At 42.1% G+C, this 18268-nt stretch overlaps 1 non-coding gene across 1 annotated transcript; it reads left to right on the forward strand.

Annotated features, from left to right (window-relative positions):
* The first annotated feature begins 17806 nt into the window (after positions 1-17806).
* On the forward strand, positions 17807-17913 carry LOC142167683 (small nucleolar RNA R71). Its single transcript, XR_012697771.1, has one exon. It is a non-coding gene; the product is annotated as a small nucleolar RNA R71 (small nucleolar RNA).
* The last annotated feature ends 355 nt before the right edge of the window (positions 17914-18268 follow it).

Genomic DNA, 18268 nt, shown 5'->3' on the forward strand with positions numbered 1-18268 from the left:
TTGGAGCACTCGGTTCCTTAGTTGGCTTTAAAAAGGGTGAGTTTGACTTCAGTCGACATTTTTAGTAAACGACCTCGGAATCAGGATTTGACGGTTCCAATAGGGTCGTATAATAAATTTGGACTTGGTTGTATGATCGGATCGGGTTTTGGATGACCCAGGAGCGTTTCGGCGCCTATTGTGGAAAGTGGCATTTTAGAAGAATTTCATAAATTTGGGTTGAAGTGCATTTAAATGTTATCGATGTCCGTTTGGGATTCCGAGTATGGGAATAGCTCCGTATGGTGATTCTGGTCTTAGTAGCTCCGTATGGGAATCTGATTCCGGAAGTTGGAGTAGGTCCGTAATGTTAATTATGACTTGTGTGCAAAATTCGAGGTCAATCAGATTTGATTTGATAGGTTTCGGTGTCGAATATAGAAGTTTGAAGTTCTAAAGTATAATGACCCAACCTGTTGTTTTGACTTTTAGAACCTCGTTCCCCTAAATAAGACTTTCCGAATGTACTTTTAATAATTTACGACTTGCGGGGATGGTTAGTTCAGAATTTGAAAGTGATCGGGTTGAAATCGGAACTATTGGTTCCTTAGTTTGGCTTTAAATGGCCAAGTTTGACTTCGGTCAACATTTTGAGAAAACGACCCCGGAATCAGGATTTAACTGTTCCAATAGGTTCGTATGATGATTTTGGACTTGGGCGTATGTTCGAATCGGGTTTTGGATAACCCGGGAGCGTTTTGACGCTTAATAGTGAAAATCAACTATTTGAAGGTTTAAAGTTCTTTAAATTTGGTTTGGAATAGGTTTTGGAGTAATCTAGGTCCATTTGAAATTTTGAGTTTGGGAATAGTTTCGTATGCACGCAAAATTTGGTGTCACTCCGAGTAGTATAAGTATATTTTGGCACGTTTGGAGTAAGTTTGAAGAATTTGAAATTTTTAAGTTGAATCAATTTGGTTTGGGGTTTGATTCTTAGATTTGATGTTGTTTTACGCGTTACGAGAGTTCGAGCTAGTTCGTTTTATGATTTCAAACCTGTTGATATGTTCGGACGGGGCCCCAGGTGTCCCGAGTGTTAATCGGACGAGGCTTGGACCCATTTTGGAATTTTAAAGAATAGCTGAAGCTTCCAGCTTCTAGTATGATCGAACCTGCGCATGGGCAGCCGCAGGTGCGAGCCACCAGCCGCAAGTGCGAAGAGGAGGAGTAGGTCTGCCATCGCAGGTGCGGAACTTTGGGCGCACCTGCGAACATGCATGTGCGAGGCATGGTACGCAGATGCGAAGCTGGTCCAGGCGAGTGAAACTCGCACATGCGAGGAACTTCCGCAGGTGCGGTCACTCCTTCGCAGGTGCGAAAAACCTCCTTGGACAGAACCTTAAAACGGACAAAGCTCGGTCCATTTTGTTTGTTTTTATTCCATGTTTGGGCGATTTCAGAGCTTTTTGAGAGGGGATTTCAACTAACAACTTGGAGGTAAGTTAGTTCTACCCACCTTGAATTAAATACATAGATTATGGGTAGGTTATAAACGGTAAATCTTAAAAATCAAGGGTTTAGATGAAAAACCTAGATTTGTATAAAAATGAGATTTTAACCATGAAAATGGTTATGGAATTGGATAGAAATTATATAATTGAGTTCTTGAGATTATAGGTAACGTTTTCCTCCGAAAATTTCCAGAATCCGGGCACGTGGGCCTCGGGTGAATTTTAGGAATTTTACCATTTTGGATAGGGTAGTTTATTTAATAGATGAATTTTGAATTATTGAACATGTATTAATTATTTTATATAACTTTTGGATAGTTTCGGATTTTTCGGCATCGAATTGAGGTTTTTACGCGATATTTTGATCGGAAAGTGGACTTTGAGACAAGGTAATTCTCTTGTCTAATCTTATGAGGGGGAATTTACCCCATACGTGATTAAATTGATAATTATTGTTAATTGTGGGGGCTACGTATGCACGAGGTGACGAGAGTCCGTACCTAGCTACTATCTATGCTAAATTCCGGGTAGTTTAGGATTCAAAGCATGAACTATGAGTGTAAATTATATTCTTTATTTAATTAACTTAATTGATATATATTGTGAATTGTTAGGGAAAGATAGTAAAAGATGAAAATCTTATATACTTAATTTTATGCTTAAATTAATTTATTTGTTAAAAGAAATTGTTCATCCTCTCGAATTAATCTATAATAAATATACTCTCCTTCCGGAGGTACATAAGAAAATGTCCCCCTTTCTTGTGGAGCGGGCCGAACGCCTCAGCAGTATAGATGCATCTATGGATCGCGCCGCTCGTTCCTCGACAATATACACGACACTTTGGATTGGGCCGTACGACCTCGGCAGAAATCGTGCCTAATAATAATAATTATACGATACCTTTTATTTTAGTTGCAGTTTGTGAATTTAATTAATAGATTGGAAATTGTTGCATTTGAAGGAATTTAATTATTTCTGCTGGTTAAAAAATATTATTGTTAACTCTGTGAATCATGTTGATTTAGATATTCTAGTTTTACTTCCATTATTATTATTGACCCTTAGTGAGTGTCAAAGTCGGCTATCTCATCTCTACCTCTTCGAGATTAGGCTTGATACTTACTAGGTACACGTTGTTTACGTACTCATGCTACACTTTTTGTGCAGGACCTGATACAGGTGCTATAGTTGGATCTATCGGCGCGCACCCACAATATCCAGAGGCTTAGTGGTGAGCTGCCCTTCTGAGCCATTCTGCAGCAACCAGTGCCTCTTCCTGAATTTGTTTTTATTCTGTCTATTTTATTTCAGACAGTATTTGGAATTTTTGTATAATCTACTAAATGCTCATACACTTGTGACACCAGGTCTTGGCACACACACTAGTAGAAGTTTTTGGATTTAATTACTTTCTTTGTTATTTTAAATTTACCAAACCTTTTCACATTGTCTTGATTATTGCAAGTACGAAGAGTTTAATTTTTCGGTTAATTTTTTTAAAAAAGGATTGAATATGTGTTTAAATTACTACTTGGCTTTCCTAGTTGTAGTGTTGGCGCCATCATGACCTATAGGTGAAATTGGGCCGTGACAACATGGTATCAAAGCACTAGGTTCACGTAGATCTTACAAGTTATGAGCAGACCTAATAGAGTCTTGCGGATCGGTACAGAGACGTCTGTATTTATCTTCGAGAGGCTATAGGGTGTTAGAAAACTACCTTTGTTCATCTTCCATCGTGTAATTGATGTAGTACTAAATATCTTTCTCTTATTCTCTCACAGATGTTGAGAATGCGCTTTAATGAGGTTCCAAATCAGGGAAAAGCTACTCCCCCAGTTGCCAGAGGCAGAGGTAAAGGCCAAGGGAGGGCTCCAGCTTGCAGTAGGGGCGAGGACATCCCAGAACTGTTCAAGTTATGCCACCAGTAGGTCCAGCAGAGCATCCCACTATTGAGGAACAGGGTAAGGTGCTTGTGGCAGAGCCAACTCCGGTGGATTTCACATCTGCACCGGGATTTCAGAATGTCATGGGTTGTACGCTGCGGTTCATGGACACTATGACTCAGGCCGGTTTATTTCCGGCAGACCCAGCCACATCTCAGGCGGGCGGGGGAGCCCAGACCCCTACCACGCAAGCTCATGGGCAGGCAGTTGCTGTATATCAGACCCAGGGTGCACTACCCATGGGTGGAGCCCAGCCAGTGGCAGCAGCTACACCTGAGCCTAGGCCAGTTGCAACCGCTAATCCGCAGAAACTATTGGATAGATGGACTAGACTGCATCCTCCTATCTTTGGGGGTGAGTGACATGAGGATCCACAGGATTTCATTGATCGGTGAAAGGACAGACTGTACAACATGAGGATATTGGAGTCTCATGGGGTTGACTTTGCTAATTTTCAACTAGAGGGCAGAGCCTGTAGATGGTGGAAGTCTTGCCTTCTTGGCAGACCAGCGGATTCTCCTCCCATGACTTGGGACAGGTTCACCCATATCTTCCTGGACATATATATTCCACCCTCCCAGAAGGAAGAGTTGTGGTTTTAGTTTGAGCAGCTCTAACAGGGTCAGATGTCAGTGACCGATTATGAGGCGAGGTTTTCTGAGTTATCTCGCCATGCACTTATGATACTCCCTATTGAGGCGAAGAGAGTGCGGAGGTTTGTTGCGGGTTTACATACTGGCATTCAGGCCACTATGGCTCGAGAGGTTGAGATGGGTACTTCTTATGAGCTAGTCGTGGAGATAGCCTGGAGGATTGAGAGTGTGCGTCAGTGGAGCCGAGAGCAGGTTATGGAGAGTTCAGAGGTGCTCCGTCTAGGGGTAGAGGTCAGTTCGGGAGAGGGCAGTCCAGCATGCCCCCATATCCAGCACCACCACCTCCTCGGGGTGCTCCAGTACGACCTTATTTCAGTGCTATACCAGAGAATTTTTATCGCCCACCAGTTATTCAGGGTTCTTCCACTGGGTATTTAGGTCACCAGCGCCATATTCTTAGTCAGCAGCCCATTATACCTAAGGGTTGTTACGAGTGTGGGGATCCCGGTCACATATAGAGATTCCTGCCCCAGAATTCGGGGTAGACTAGTGCAGCAGGGTCAGCAGCATATGATTACCGCACCAGTTGCTCCACCAGTAGTCCGACCACCAAGAAGAGGAGGAAATGTGGGTAGGGGCCATCCTAGAGGTGGAGGTTAGCCAGGTGGAGGCCATCCGGTTGGCACTCCAGCTCGGTCTATGCTTTTCCGGCCAGACCAGATGCAGAGGACTCAGATGTCGTGATTACAAGTATTATTTCTGTTTGCGGCAAGGATGCCTCCGTATTATTTGATCCAGGATCTACATATTCCTATGTGTCATCTCTATTTTCTCATTTCCTGGGTGTTTCTCGTGAGTCCTTGAGTACTCCTGTTTATGTGTCCACTCCTATAGGCTATTCTGTTGTTGTGAATCGGATATACCGGTCTTGTGTTATTACATTCTATGGTTATGAAACTAGAGTAGATCTTCTATTGCTTGAGATGACTAATTTTGAAATTATCCCGGGTATGGACTAGTTATATCCATATCATGCCATCCTAGATTGCCATGCTAAGACTGTTACCTTGGCTATTCCAGAATTTCCTAGGTTGGAGTGGAAGGGTTCGTCTGTTAGTGCATCTAATCGGGTTATTTCATTTATGAAGGCTCAACACATGGTTGAGAAGGGTTGTTTAGCTTATCTAGCCTATGTTCGGGATACTACTGCAGAGACTCCGACTATTGATTCAATGCCTGTAGTTCGGGAGTTCTCCGATGTAATTCCTTCAGATCTTCCAGGCATGCCACTTGATCGTGATATTGATTTCTGTATTGATTTAGCTCCAGATACCCAGCCTATATCTATTCCATCGTATCGCATGGCTCCGAAAGAATTAAAATAATTGAAAGAACAACTTGAGGAGTTATTAACCAAAGGGTTCGCCAAACCGAGTGTATCGCCTTGGGGTGCACCGGTATTATTTGTGAAGAAGAAGGATGGTACTATGCGAATGTGTATTGATTATCGCCAATTGAACAAAGTCACTATTAAGAACAAGTACCCGTTGCCACGAATTAATGATCTATTTGACCAGTTGCAGGGTGCTAGGGTGTTCTCTAAAATCGACTTGAGGTCGGGGTACCATCAGTTGAAGATTCAGAATTCGGATGTTCCGAAGACTGCTTTCAGGACCAGATATGGTCATTATGAGTTTCTAGTGATGTCTTTCGGTTTAACTAACACCCCGACAGCATTTATGGATTTAATGAACAGAGTATTCAGACCATATATTGATTCGTTTGTCATTATCTTTATTGATGATATTTTGATTTACTCGTACAATAAGGAAGAACACGAGCAGCATATGAGAGTGGTGCTTCAGACGTTGCGGGAACAAAAGGTATATGCTAAGTTCTCCAAATGTGAGTTCTGGCTAGAATCTGTAGAATTTTTGGGGCATATTGTATCGGGCGAGGGCATTAAGGTTGATCCCAAAAAGATTGAGGCAGTTCAGAATTGGCATCGTCCCACTTTGGCGACTGAGATCAGAAGTTTTTTGGGTTTAGCAGGTTATTATCGTCGGTTCGTGGAAGGGTTTTCATCTATTGCAGCACCTTTAACCAAATTAACCCAGAAGGGTGCTCCGTTCCGATGGTCCGATGATTATGAGGTGAGCTTTCACAAGCTCAAGACAACATTGACTAAAACACCAGTGTTAGTGTTGCCTTCCGGTTCGGGGATGTATACAGTGTATTGTGACGCTTCACGCGTTGGCTTGGGTTGTGTATTAATGCAGGAAGGGTGAGTTATTGCTTATGCTTCACGACAGCTGAAGCCCCACGGGAAGAATTATACGGTGCATGGTTTGGAGTTAGCTGTGATTGTTCACGCTCTTAAGATTTGGAGGCATTATCTTTATGGGGTGTCTTATGAGGTTTACACTGATCATCGCAATTTGCAGCATTTGTTCAAGTAGAGGGACCTAAATTTGAGGCAGCGCAGATGGCTGGAGTTACTGAAATATTACGATATCACTATCCTATATCATCCAGGCAAAGAAAATGTAGCTGCAGACGCCTTAAGTAGAAAGGCAGAGAGTATGGGTAGTTTGGCTTTCATTTCAGCAGAGGAGAGGCCATTAGCTTTGGATATTCAGTCCTTGGCCAACAAACTTGTGCGGTTGGATATTTCAGAGCCCAATTGAGTTCTTGTATGTGTTGTAGCTCAGTCTTCATTATTTGAACAGATCAAGGCTCGCCAGTATGATGATCCACACTTAATGGTTCTTCGAGAAACGGTACTACAGGGTGGTGCCAAAGATGTTACTATTGGCATGGATGGTGTTTTGCGACTCTAGGATCGTCTATGTGTTCCTAATGTGGATGGACTAAGGAAAAAGATCCTAGAGAAAGCACAAAGTTCTTGGTATTCTATTCATCCAGGTGCTACGAAGATGTATCGTGACATGAGGCAACATTATTGGTGGTGACGGATGAAAAAGGACATCGTTGAGCATGTAGCTAGGTGTCTAAATTGCCAACAATTTAAATATGAGCACCACAGGCCAGGTGGCCTACTTCAGCAGATGACTATACCGGAGTGGAAATGAGACCGCATTACTATGGACTTTATAGTCGGGTTGCCGCGGACCTTGCGGAAATTTGATGTAGTTTGGGTGATTGTTGATAGGTTCACCAAGTCGGCACACTTTATTCCTATAGTGACTACATATACTTCAGAGAAGTTGGCCCAGATATATATTCAGGAGATAGTTTGGTTGCACGGTGTGCCAATTTCTATCATATCAGATAGAGGCCCTTAGTTTACTTCACATTTTTGGAGAGCAGTACAAAGTGAATTGGGGACCCGTGTAGATCTCAGCACAGCCTTTCATCTACAGACCAACGGGTAGTTAGAGCGAACAATTCAGATTTTGGAGGATATGCTCAGGGCATGTGTGATTGACTTTGGAGGTCAGTGGGATCGTTTCTTGCCTTTGGCCGAGTTTTCTTATAATAACAGTTACCAATCCAGCATCGACATGGCACCATTTGAGGCTTTATGTGGTCGGCGATGTCGTTCCCCCATCGGTTGGTTTGAGCCCGGTGAGGCTAAGTTATATGGTACTGATTTGGTGAAGGATGCCTTGGAAAAGTTAAAGTTGATTCAGGAGTGACTTCGTACAGCGCAGTCCAGACAGAAGATTTACGCAGATCAGAAAGCACGTGATTTATCATTTATGATGGGTGAAAAGGTTCTCTTGAAGGTTTCGCTGGTGAAGGGAATCATGAGATTCGGGAAGAAGGGCAAGTTGAACCCAAGGTTTATAGGCCCATTTGAGGTGTTGAGACGAGTTGGAGAGGTTGCTTACGAGCTTGCCTTGCCTCCCAGTCTATTAGGAGTTCATCTAGTTTTTCATGTATCTATGCTTTGGAAGTATCATGCCGACCTATCACGTGTTAGACTTCAGCACGGTTCAACTAGATAATAGTTTGGGCTATGAAGAAGAACCAATTGCCATTGTTGATAAACAGGTTCGCCAGTTGAGGTCCAAGAGGCTTTCTGCAGTAAAAGTCTAGTGGAGGGGTTAACTAGTCGAGGAATTATGATAATTTACTAGAAGCATTCTTTCGAACTACTCTAGTTGACAATTTGTACAACTCATAAATATCACACTAAAGCTTCGTTATCTCTAATCCCTCTTTTAAATTCAAGTAAGTAATCTCTTAACTTAATCAAAAGTGGCGTTGTTCAACAACAATCTAATCAAGTGTTCTTTCTCAAGCAACACTAGACAACTAGACATGATTAATCAAGGGCCCTTTCAATTAATCACAAGAAATACATAGTTGAACAATTAAAGAGTAAAAACGGCTCAATTATATCAAAACGTAATCAAGACTTCATCCAACAATTAGTTCCATTAACCCTAGATGACGAGTTTAGCTACTCATGCTACTATGCACGATTACAATATAAAAAGTCATAGCCAACAATGGAATTAAGAAGAAGATGATGAAAAACTCGTAGGAGAATTCTCCGTCTTGCTCCTTTTGTGTTCTTGCCTCCAAAGTTCTTCAAACAAACAGAGATACCCTCTTTTTGGGTGATCTGGGCTTCATATAGGTCAAGGTTAGTCGCCTTTCAAATTACAAATATGGCCTTGGACGATTTTTCTTGGAAGCACGTGCGCGGCCGCGCATCAACCGCGCATCGACCGCGCACTTTGGCCAGTTTCTGCCTGACATGTGCGGCCCAGTGTGCGGCCGCGCATAGATCGCGCACCTGGAGGATTTTCTGCAGCATTTATTTCTTTCTTCTTTTTAAGCGTGCTAACCTCCAATTGGCCTTCAATGCTCCATATTAGCTCCAAAATACTCTTTAACATCCTCATAGCCCGGAATTACTCCTGCAAAGCATAAAGTTCTTAATTAGAGCAATTTGTTATCATTTAACATTCAAATATCAATAAAGTGCAGCTAAGTTAGAGTGCAAATAGTAGCTAAACTACATAGTTATAGCCTACTATCAATACCCCACACTTAAACCATTGCTCGTCCCCGAGCAATCAAACCACACTCTACAGGGGCCTAACTTCACTAAGCGACTTCCCTAACTCATCACACCAAGAATATTTCACATAGATTGATTATGGTAATGTAACATCTTCACCTTAAGAGTTGACTCCCACGCACCACACAATATTCCTAACTTACTCACTTACTCTAACGCAGAGGTCAAGAATTACCTTTCCTTCATGAATCAAGTGCCTGCTCACAACAAAAGGGACTCATTCCACAATCAATAAAATTCACGCATAATGAGGGACTTCAAAATAGATAGAATTCACTCACCCTCAGAAACGATATTCTTGTGCCACAAAAGATGCTCCATAGGCTTGCCCGTAGTGTACTACTCTACTAATCTAGCTCATTCAGTCTAGGATCAAGTATGACTTTATTTGGTTCTAATGTAGGCTGCGGGTCAGGTAGGATATATTTGGATATAAGAGTGACTACACCTCTCTAAGCACTTTAATACATATACTTTTACATTCAAGTCCATACTTATGTGAAACCATAACTCCACCTTCACATCAATATATATTAACTCCATACTTCGTTAACCACAATTACATCAAGAGTCATCACTTATCAAGGAATTTGTTTTTTCACAGCAATACCACTATTTTTTTCTTTTCTTTCTTTTTCAATTCAAGTGGCTCTTACTTTTTCAAAACAGTGCACCTTTTTCCTTATTTCATTATTTCCACTCAAAAGCCAAACCAACCACCCCACACTTTAACTTTTACACAGTTCATAACAATTCAAGTGCTCATGAGAGGTTAGAAGGTTCAAATAGATGGTTAATTCAAACAAATGGGTAAGGCTTGTAATGTGGTTGCCAAAGAAATAGGATTACAGGCTCAAAGGGGTTAACTATGATACATAACAATTAGGTGTTTAAAATATATATATATATATATTAACTATGATACATAAAAATTAGGCGGATAAAATATATATATGGCTCAACAAGAAACGCCTATATCACTTCCAAAACTGAACAAAACTACTATTTCGCTTTGCAAACACACGGGGCAAGTTCTAGACATCAAATACAATGCACAGAATAACACAAAACCTTACACACATATGGCACATAACTCACTCATGATTGGGCTCATCAAGATACTCTAGTCAAAGAAGTTAAGCAACGTTAAGATTATACAATTTAAGGTACTTATACAAGAGTCAAAAACTGAGCCTAAGCGTCACAACCAAAATATTCACTATTCTTAAGGCATAACAAGGTCAAGAAAAATTGCTTCAATTCAATTCATAGCACAATGGCTCCTACTCCTAAAAAAATAAAATTAACTACACCCGGTTCAAACAAAACCCTTGGAAAAGAACCACGGCACAAAGAAAAATCAAGGGGAAATTACTATACTACCTACAAAGAAAATCTTTTTTTTCTTTCGACTTAAATCCCTCGAGAAACCCGTCAAATGATATCCATCATCGGGACAAATCGAAACTTTTGAAGATTTTTTTTAATATATTCAGTTAACTAAAGAAACTACTCTACTCATCATAACTTTATACATACAACATACATACAAAATATCCCCCACCCAACATTTAAAATGGTGGCATGTCCCCATGCCACACAAATACAAAAATGCGAGGTAAAGGAAACTTCTCTGGTACATCAATCCTGATTGGAGACAGTGCTGGGGACGAGATGGCACGCCTTCCCCATCGCACGCAGCCAAGCCATGATCTTCTTCTCAGATTTTGCATTTTGGGTGGCCAGTGTATCAACTCGAGTCCCCAAATTCGTGACAGAAGTGCGTAACCCTGGCATTTCATGTTCTACGGCTGTCATCCGCGTATCCCATCTGACCATAGATGTTCCCTCAGCCTCAGCAACTTGCTCGTGTGGGGGTGACTTAGCCACAGCCTCAGCGTGCCTTTCATCTCCGTCCTTTAGCGCATCAAACTCATCACTATTAGCTCTGCCAGGTACCATAGGATCCTTCCCAATGGTCACTTTATCTGCCCGAAACTTTGGTTCTTTTTTCACTCTTCCATCCACATTCTTATTCTCCGGCACTCGTGCTGCCCGACATAATCTAGTGACTAGTGAAGGGAAGAAGAACCCATACCTCTTCACTGGACAACGGATGAACATCTTGTCGTGAATAACCTTAGGCATATCAAAATTATGGCCATTTATGAAGCACCAGATCAATGCAGCTCTGGGACTGTTCACCTCAGTGGTGTTGGAGGAAGGCAGCATGCGGCTATTGATGATATAAAGCCAACACTTCCCTTCAAAGGTGAGTGAGGCCGAGTGAAAATTCCGCCCCGGTGTAACCCACACTATGTCTTTGTTTGGCACACAGATTGTTCTGAAAAACAAGTTCCAGGAGGTTGGTTCTCGCCTATACGTATCATAATAGTCCTTCTGCCCACCAAATACTGGCAGCCGATAAGCCCTCCTAATGGCGTCTATCGATGCATCAACACTCTTTTGCCGCACAGTGAAAATATGGTCCTCATGTTCAGAGAAGTTTGCGTAGAACTCTCGTACAACCATCAATTTGGCCTCCTCAGGTTATTCAAAGAAGATATCCAGCCCGCATCGAACCAACTCCTGATATATATTGGGGCAATCAATCTGGAGGGACCCCCTATCAATACCCCATTCAGTTATGGGCTTCTTAGGAGCCTTCTGACTAAAACGTTCCTAGGCTGAGCTTGATATAAATCTTGTGCTATGAAACTGAGTCGCATTGGTTGAGGCCCGTGCCCGGTACAAGCCTGCATGACCACTAGAAGAGGCACATGTGGTTCGTCTTTCTTTGAGGGTGGCATAGTACCTACAAAACAAATACCACTATCAGTACAAGGCGAGATGTGTGAACCAATAGTGGTTACTCAGTCTTCACCCACACAATTGGTCACAAATTACATTCACGAACTCACTGTGGCATTTAAACAAACACTTGATGTGTAAATTCACCCCAAATTCCCCAAACACCCAATTATACCTCAATTCCACCACAATTTTAACAATGTCTAATCCAACCCAACAAGATGAAATTTCACTATCCTCACATACCAACAAGTATACTTAGTAATACAAAGCAATGAAAAGAACGACAATGACTTCTACTACCATACAATTAAAAGAGAAAAAGAAAAGAAAAAATTGGAAAAACTAAAAAAATAGAATCTGAAGGAAAAGGAAAATAGAAGCCATGGCACTTACCTAAAGAAGCTTGTGAGGAATAGATATTGGGGAGTGATTGAGTAGGGAAGAGGAGGAAAGGGAGGTAGGTTTTTGCTTTTGGGAGAAGGGATGGTTTTTGGGCGTGTGTTTGTTGTGAGAAAGAAGGGTTTGTTTTGTTTTTATTCAGATTTTAGTGGAGGAATTAGGGGGGGGGGGGGTTATTAGTAAGGGAGAAAAAAATGAAAAGAAAGAAAGGGAAAAATAAAATTAACTAATAAAATAACCTAAAAACGCCGCCCAGTGCGTGGTCTATGCGTGGCCGCGCACGTGGGGCAGTGGAGGTCGGAAAACATGCGGTCCATGTGCGGTCGATACACGACTGCGCATGTGCAACAGTAGGGGTCCGAAAGTGCGCAACCTGTGCGCGGCCGCGCACGTTTGTCCTTCAAAATATCTCCCTTTTAGGCACTTTTTACCTATCTCCGGATGGATTTCTTCACCCCGAGTCCTTCCGTCGTGCACAATTTCATCCCTGTACACTAGTAGACCTGTCAATACTTTCACCGTTCAAAATCAAATACAAAAAATAAGAACAAAGAAAATATATTGGGTTGCCTCCTAAGAAGCGTCTGATTTAATGTCGCGGCATGATGAATTACAACAAAACCATGGGTTGCCTCCCAGGAAGCGCCTGATTTAACATCGCAGCATGACATAGGCTTTCATGATTGCACTTTGATCACATATTGGGGCTCTTCCAAAGACATCACATCTTTCTCCCCTTTTTCTTCAACCATTCCAAGGTAGTGTTTCAACCTTTGCCCATTCACTTTAAACCTATTCGTTCCATCTTTTGATCAATTTCTACTGCTCCACTTAAGAACACTTGCATAACTCTAAATGGTCCTGACCATCTAGATTTTAGCTTACCCAGAAACAATCTTAATCTCGAGTTGTATAACAATACTAGATCTCTGGGTTTGAAGTTTCGATCTAGAATGTGCTTATCATGCATCATCTTCATCCTTTCTTTGTACAATCTTGCGTTCTCGAATGCATGGAACCAGAATTCCTCGAGTTCATGTAGCTCTGTGACTCTACTTGTGCCTGCGGCTTCCATATCCAAGTTCAACTGCCGCAGTGCCCATAAGGCTCTATGCTCAAGCTCCACCGGAAGATGGCATGCTTTTCCAAACACTAACTTTTATAGAGACATATCAATTGGAGTTTTAAATGTTGTGCGGTACGCCCATAATGCATCATCCAACTTCTTTTCCCAATCATTCCCATTCACCGTTTTGGTCAGGATACTTTTGATTTCCCTGTTGGGCACTTCCACTTGCCCGCTCGTTTGTGGATGGTAAGGTGTGGCAATCTTATGGCGAACTCCATACTTTTCTAACAGCCTTGCAAACGCTCTATTGCAAAAATGGGTTCCACCATCACTGATTATAGCTCTCTGAGTGCCAAAATGTGTAAAAATATTTTTCTTTAGAAAACTTGTCACTCCTTTGGCATCATTTGTTGAAAGGGCCACAGCTTCAACCCATTTGGATACATAGTCAACTACTACCAATATGTACTTGTTACCATACGGGCTGACAAATTGTCCCATAAAATAAATCCCCCACATGTCAAATACTTCCACCTCTTGAATTGTAGTCATCGGCATCTCGTGACGGCAAGATTTGTTGCATGTCCTTTGGCACTCATCACAACTTTTCACCCAAGCATGTGCATCCTTGAATAAAGTCGTCCAATACAAACCCGACTCCAACACTTTCGCCGATGTCCGAATTCCTCCAAAGTGCCCACCATATTGTGAAGCATGCCAAGGCTGCAAAATAGAAGATTGATCTTTCTCGGGGATACACCTCCGGATCATGTTATCTACACATATTTTAAAAAGTAAAGGTTCATCCCAGTAATAAGAAGAGAGTTCATAAGGTACAATATCGCTTGCCAAATAATTAGCAATATCAGCATACCATGGAGTCTCCTCAATTGCCACTGCTAGTAATTGTTCATCCGGGAATGTCTCAGTTATATCTTCAACCTCTACTTTCTTTTCAGCTCCCTCCAACCTTGAAAGGTGGTCTGCCACTTGGTTATCTGTCCCTTTCCTATCGCGGATCTCCAAATCGAAATTCCTGTAGCAATAGAACCCAACAGATCAAGCGTGGCTTTGACTCCTTCTTTGCTATCAAGTACCTAAGTGTTGCATGGTCAGTATAAACAATCACTTTTCAACCAATCAAATAAGACATAAATTTGTCGAATGCAAACACCACAGCCAACATCTCTTTCTCAGTCGCGGTATAATTAAGTTATCCACCGCTTAGCGTTCTGCTTGCATAGTAAATTAGGTGCACTATCTTGTCCTTTTGCTGCCCCAGGACTGCTCCTATAGCATAGTCACTTGCGTCACATATGAGCTCGAACGGCTGCACATAGTTGGATGCAACGATGATTGGTGAATTTACCAGTCTCTTCTCCAGCTCCTCAAATGCTAACCTGCAATCATCAGAGAACAGAAAGGGATGATCCTTTTCAAGGAGTTTACATAAGGGGTTATCAATTTTAGAGAAATCTTTTATAAATCGCCTATAGAACCTGGTGTGCCCAAGGAAACTTCTCACTGCCTTGACCGAAGTGTGCGGTGGCAACTTCTCAATCACGTCAAACTTAGCATGGTCGACCTCAACCTTTACTGGACACTCGATGCCCTAACACTATACCTTCTTATACCATAAAATGGCACTTTCCCCAGTTCAGCACTAAATTTGTCTCCACACACCTTTTTAGCACTCTCCTTAAATTGTGAAGACAGTCTTCGAATGAATCCCCCACCACTGAGAAATCATCCATAAAGACTTCCATAATATCTTCAACCATATAAGTGAAAATGGCTAACATACACCTCTGATATGTAGCCGGTGCATTGCATTCTCCGAAAGGCAAATATGCCATACATACAAGTAAAGGATGTTTTCTCTCTATGTTCAAGGGCTATTGAGATCTGATTGTATCCCGAATATCCATCCAAAAAGCAGAAGTGAGACCGCCCAGACAACCTATCCAACATTTGGTCAATGAATGGCAAGGGGAAATGGTCTTTCTGGGTGGCTGTGTGCAGTTTTCTATAATCCATGAAAATTCGCCAACCCGTGACTGTACGAATCGAGATCAACTCATTATTCTCATTTTGCACGACTATCATTCCACCCTTCTTTGGCACACACTGAACTGGGCTGGCCCAGTTACTGTCAAAGATGGGGAAGATGATACCCGCATATAACCACTTGATCACTTCTTTCTTCACCACTTCTTTCATGTTCGGGTTCAGCCTTCTTTGATGTTCTCTGGATGGTTTGTGCCCCTCTTCCAAGAGAATCTTGTGCATACAAAAGGTCGGGCTGATACCCTTTATATCTGTCATGGTCCAACTAATAGCAGTCTTACATTCCTGTAACACCTGAAGGAGTTGTTCTACCTGCAAAGCTAACAAACCGGATGAGATAATAATAGGTTAATTAGAGTTAGGCCTTAAGAAAGCGTACCTGAGGTGAGCTGGAAGCGATTTTAGGTCCAATTGTGGTGGCTCCACTATTGATGGCTTCGCAGGCGGTGTTGCCCTTTCTTCTAACTGTAATGGCTTGAACTGGGGTTCCCGTTTCCAGAACCCTTGACCTTCGAGAGCAATGACCCACTCTGCCAACTTACACCATCCACATCTTCCAAATTCATCAAGAAAGCTTCTAATAGATCTCTGACATTAAGGGTCTCATCCTCCTCTTGTAGTATTACATCCACCGCCTCCACTAGTGAAAAATTTGCAAATCTGCTGGGCCTCCTCATAGATTGTTGAACATTCAATATTATTTTCTCATTATTAAACCTCATTTTTAACTCTCCAGTCTCACAGTCGATCAATGCTCTCCTAGTAGCTAAGAACGGCCTCCCCAAAATTATTGGTATTTCTTCGTCAACTTGAAAATCAAGAATAACGAAATCAGCTGGAAATAAAAACTTCCCCACTTGGACGAGCACATCATCCAGAATTCTTGTCGGCCTTTTGACTGTGCGATCAGCTAGTTGCAACAACATTGAGGTCGGTATAGCTCTGCCAATGCCTAATGTTATGTAGATTGCCAAAGGCATCAAGTTGATACTGGCTCCTAAGTCACACAATACTTTAGCAAAAGCATAACTTCCAATTGTGCATGGGATAGTGAAACTACCGGGATCAGACAATTTTTGAGCCATAGGTCTTGTCACTACCATGCTGCAAGTTTGAGTTAGAGTTACAGTAGACAGGTCCTGGAAGTCAGATTTTCGAGACATCAGATCCTTCATCATTTTTGCATAACCTGGCATTTCCCTCAAAGCGTCCATCAGCGGAATATTCAATTGAATTTGTTTAAGCTTTTCCATGAATTTCCTATATTGATCATCTTTCTTTTGCTTTGCCAACCTTTGAGGGAATGGTGCAGGAGTTAGCTTCTGCCCACTGCTTGGTGTCTTTTCTTTATTAGGAGCCTTTTCCACCACCTGTTCTGTGAGTTGTTCAAATTCCTTCTCCTTGCCTTTGTCCACTTGTGCATGTTCAATTACAACTTCTGTGAGCTCTGTTGACTCGTCGGTCTCTAATGTCACTGGAGTAATTAGCACTGCGTCTCTCCTATATTGAGCAACTTCTTGCTCTCTATCTAAATCCCTTCTATTCCTGAGACTCACTGCCATTAGTTGATTTGGGTTCTGCTCCTTTGGATTGATGTTTGTGTCTGCAGGCAACGTTCTTTGTGGGCGATTGTTCAAGGCCATAGATAACTGGCCTAATTGAGTTTCAATGCCTTTAATAGCCGAATCATGTGAGGCCAACTTTTCTTGCATCTTTCCATTTGTCCCAATGAGTTGTTGCAGCATGCCCTTGATTTCTATCATACTACTATCCTGCTGTTGATGAGGCGGTTGGTAAGCCAACTATTGTTGGTGCTGCTGATTGTAGCCATGCTGCCTTTGATAAGGCACGACTTGGCCTTGTGGTCGTGCTCCCCCTGGAATGGTATTGTATTGTTGTTGGGTTGGTCAGTACTACTGATTTTGAGGTCCCCATTGCTGTCCACCTTGCCTATGACCCCCAAAATTATTGGCGTAATTCATGTCTTCTCTGAAGCCCTGGTTATCATTCTCTCCACTCCACGAGCAAACATATGACTGATTTATGCAGGGAGTGCATAGGCCTCCATTTGTAGTATCAACAATGTGCACCTGTTTCGTACCCATCTCATCAATTTTCTTTATCAATAAGCTCATCTGGGTCATGAGAGTGGCTATGGTTTTTGCATTTGTATTGTTTGGGTCAAGAGCAACAGAATGTACTATTGGAGTGAGTGTTGTATCTCTCATCATCCAGCCATCTTGTCAAGAAGAATCTTGCACTCTGTGAATGTTTTGCTCAAGAATGCACCTCCAGCTGAAGCATCTACATTGACCTTCAGACCGTCAGCCAAAGCCATATAGAATATCTGTCCTAGCATATGATCTGGAATGCCATGGTGTGGACACTTCACTAGCATACCCTTAAACCTCTCCCAGGTTTTCTGCAAAGTTTCAGTCAGTTTCTGCCTAAATTGCGATATCTCATCAATTTGCCTCGCAGTTTTGTTGTGTGGATAGAACTTGTTTAAGAACTGCTTGACTAGTTCCTCCCAAGTAGCAATGGAGTTTATTGGGAGTGAATTCAGCCAAGTTTGAGCCTCCCCAGTCACTGAGAATAGGAACAGTAATAATCTGATTGCTTTAGGAGTCACATTCGGTTGTCTTTGATTGACACAAATTGATAGAAAGTTCTTCAGATGTTGTTGTGGGTCTTTAATGTACGAACTAGAGAATAGCCCTTTATTCTATAGCAAGTGTAGCATGTTGTTGGTAATCTGAAACGTCTCCGCTTGTATCGGAGGGACTGCAATTGCAGTGGCCAGGTTATCAGTAGTTGGTTGTGCCCAATCA

Source organism: Nicotiana tabacum, chromosome 12, assembly GCF_000715075.1.
Source record: "Nicotiana tabacum cultivar K326 chromosome 12, ASM71507v2, whole genome shotgun sequence".
In the NCBI taxonomy this organism is placed as follows: domain Eukaryota; kingdom Viridiplantae; phylum Streptophyta; class Magnoliopsida; order Solanales; family Solanaceae; genus Nicotiana; species Nicotiana tabacum.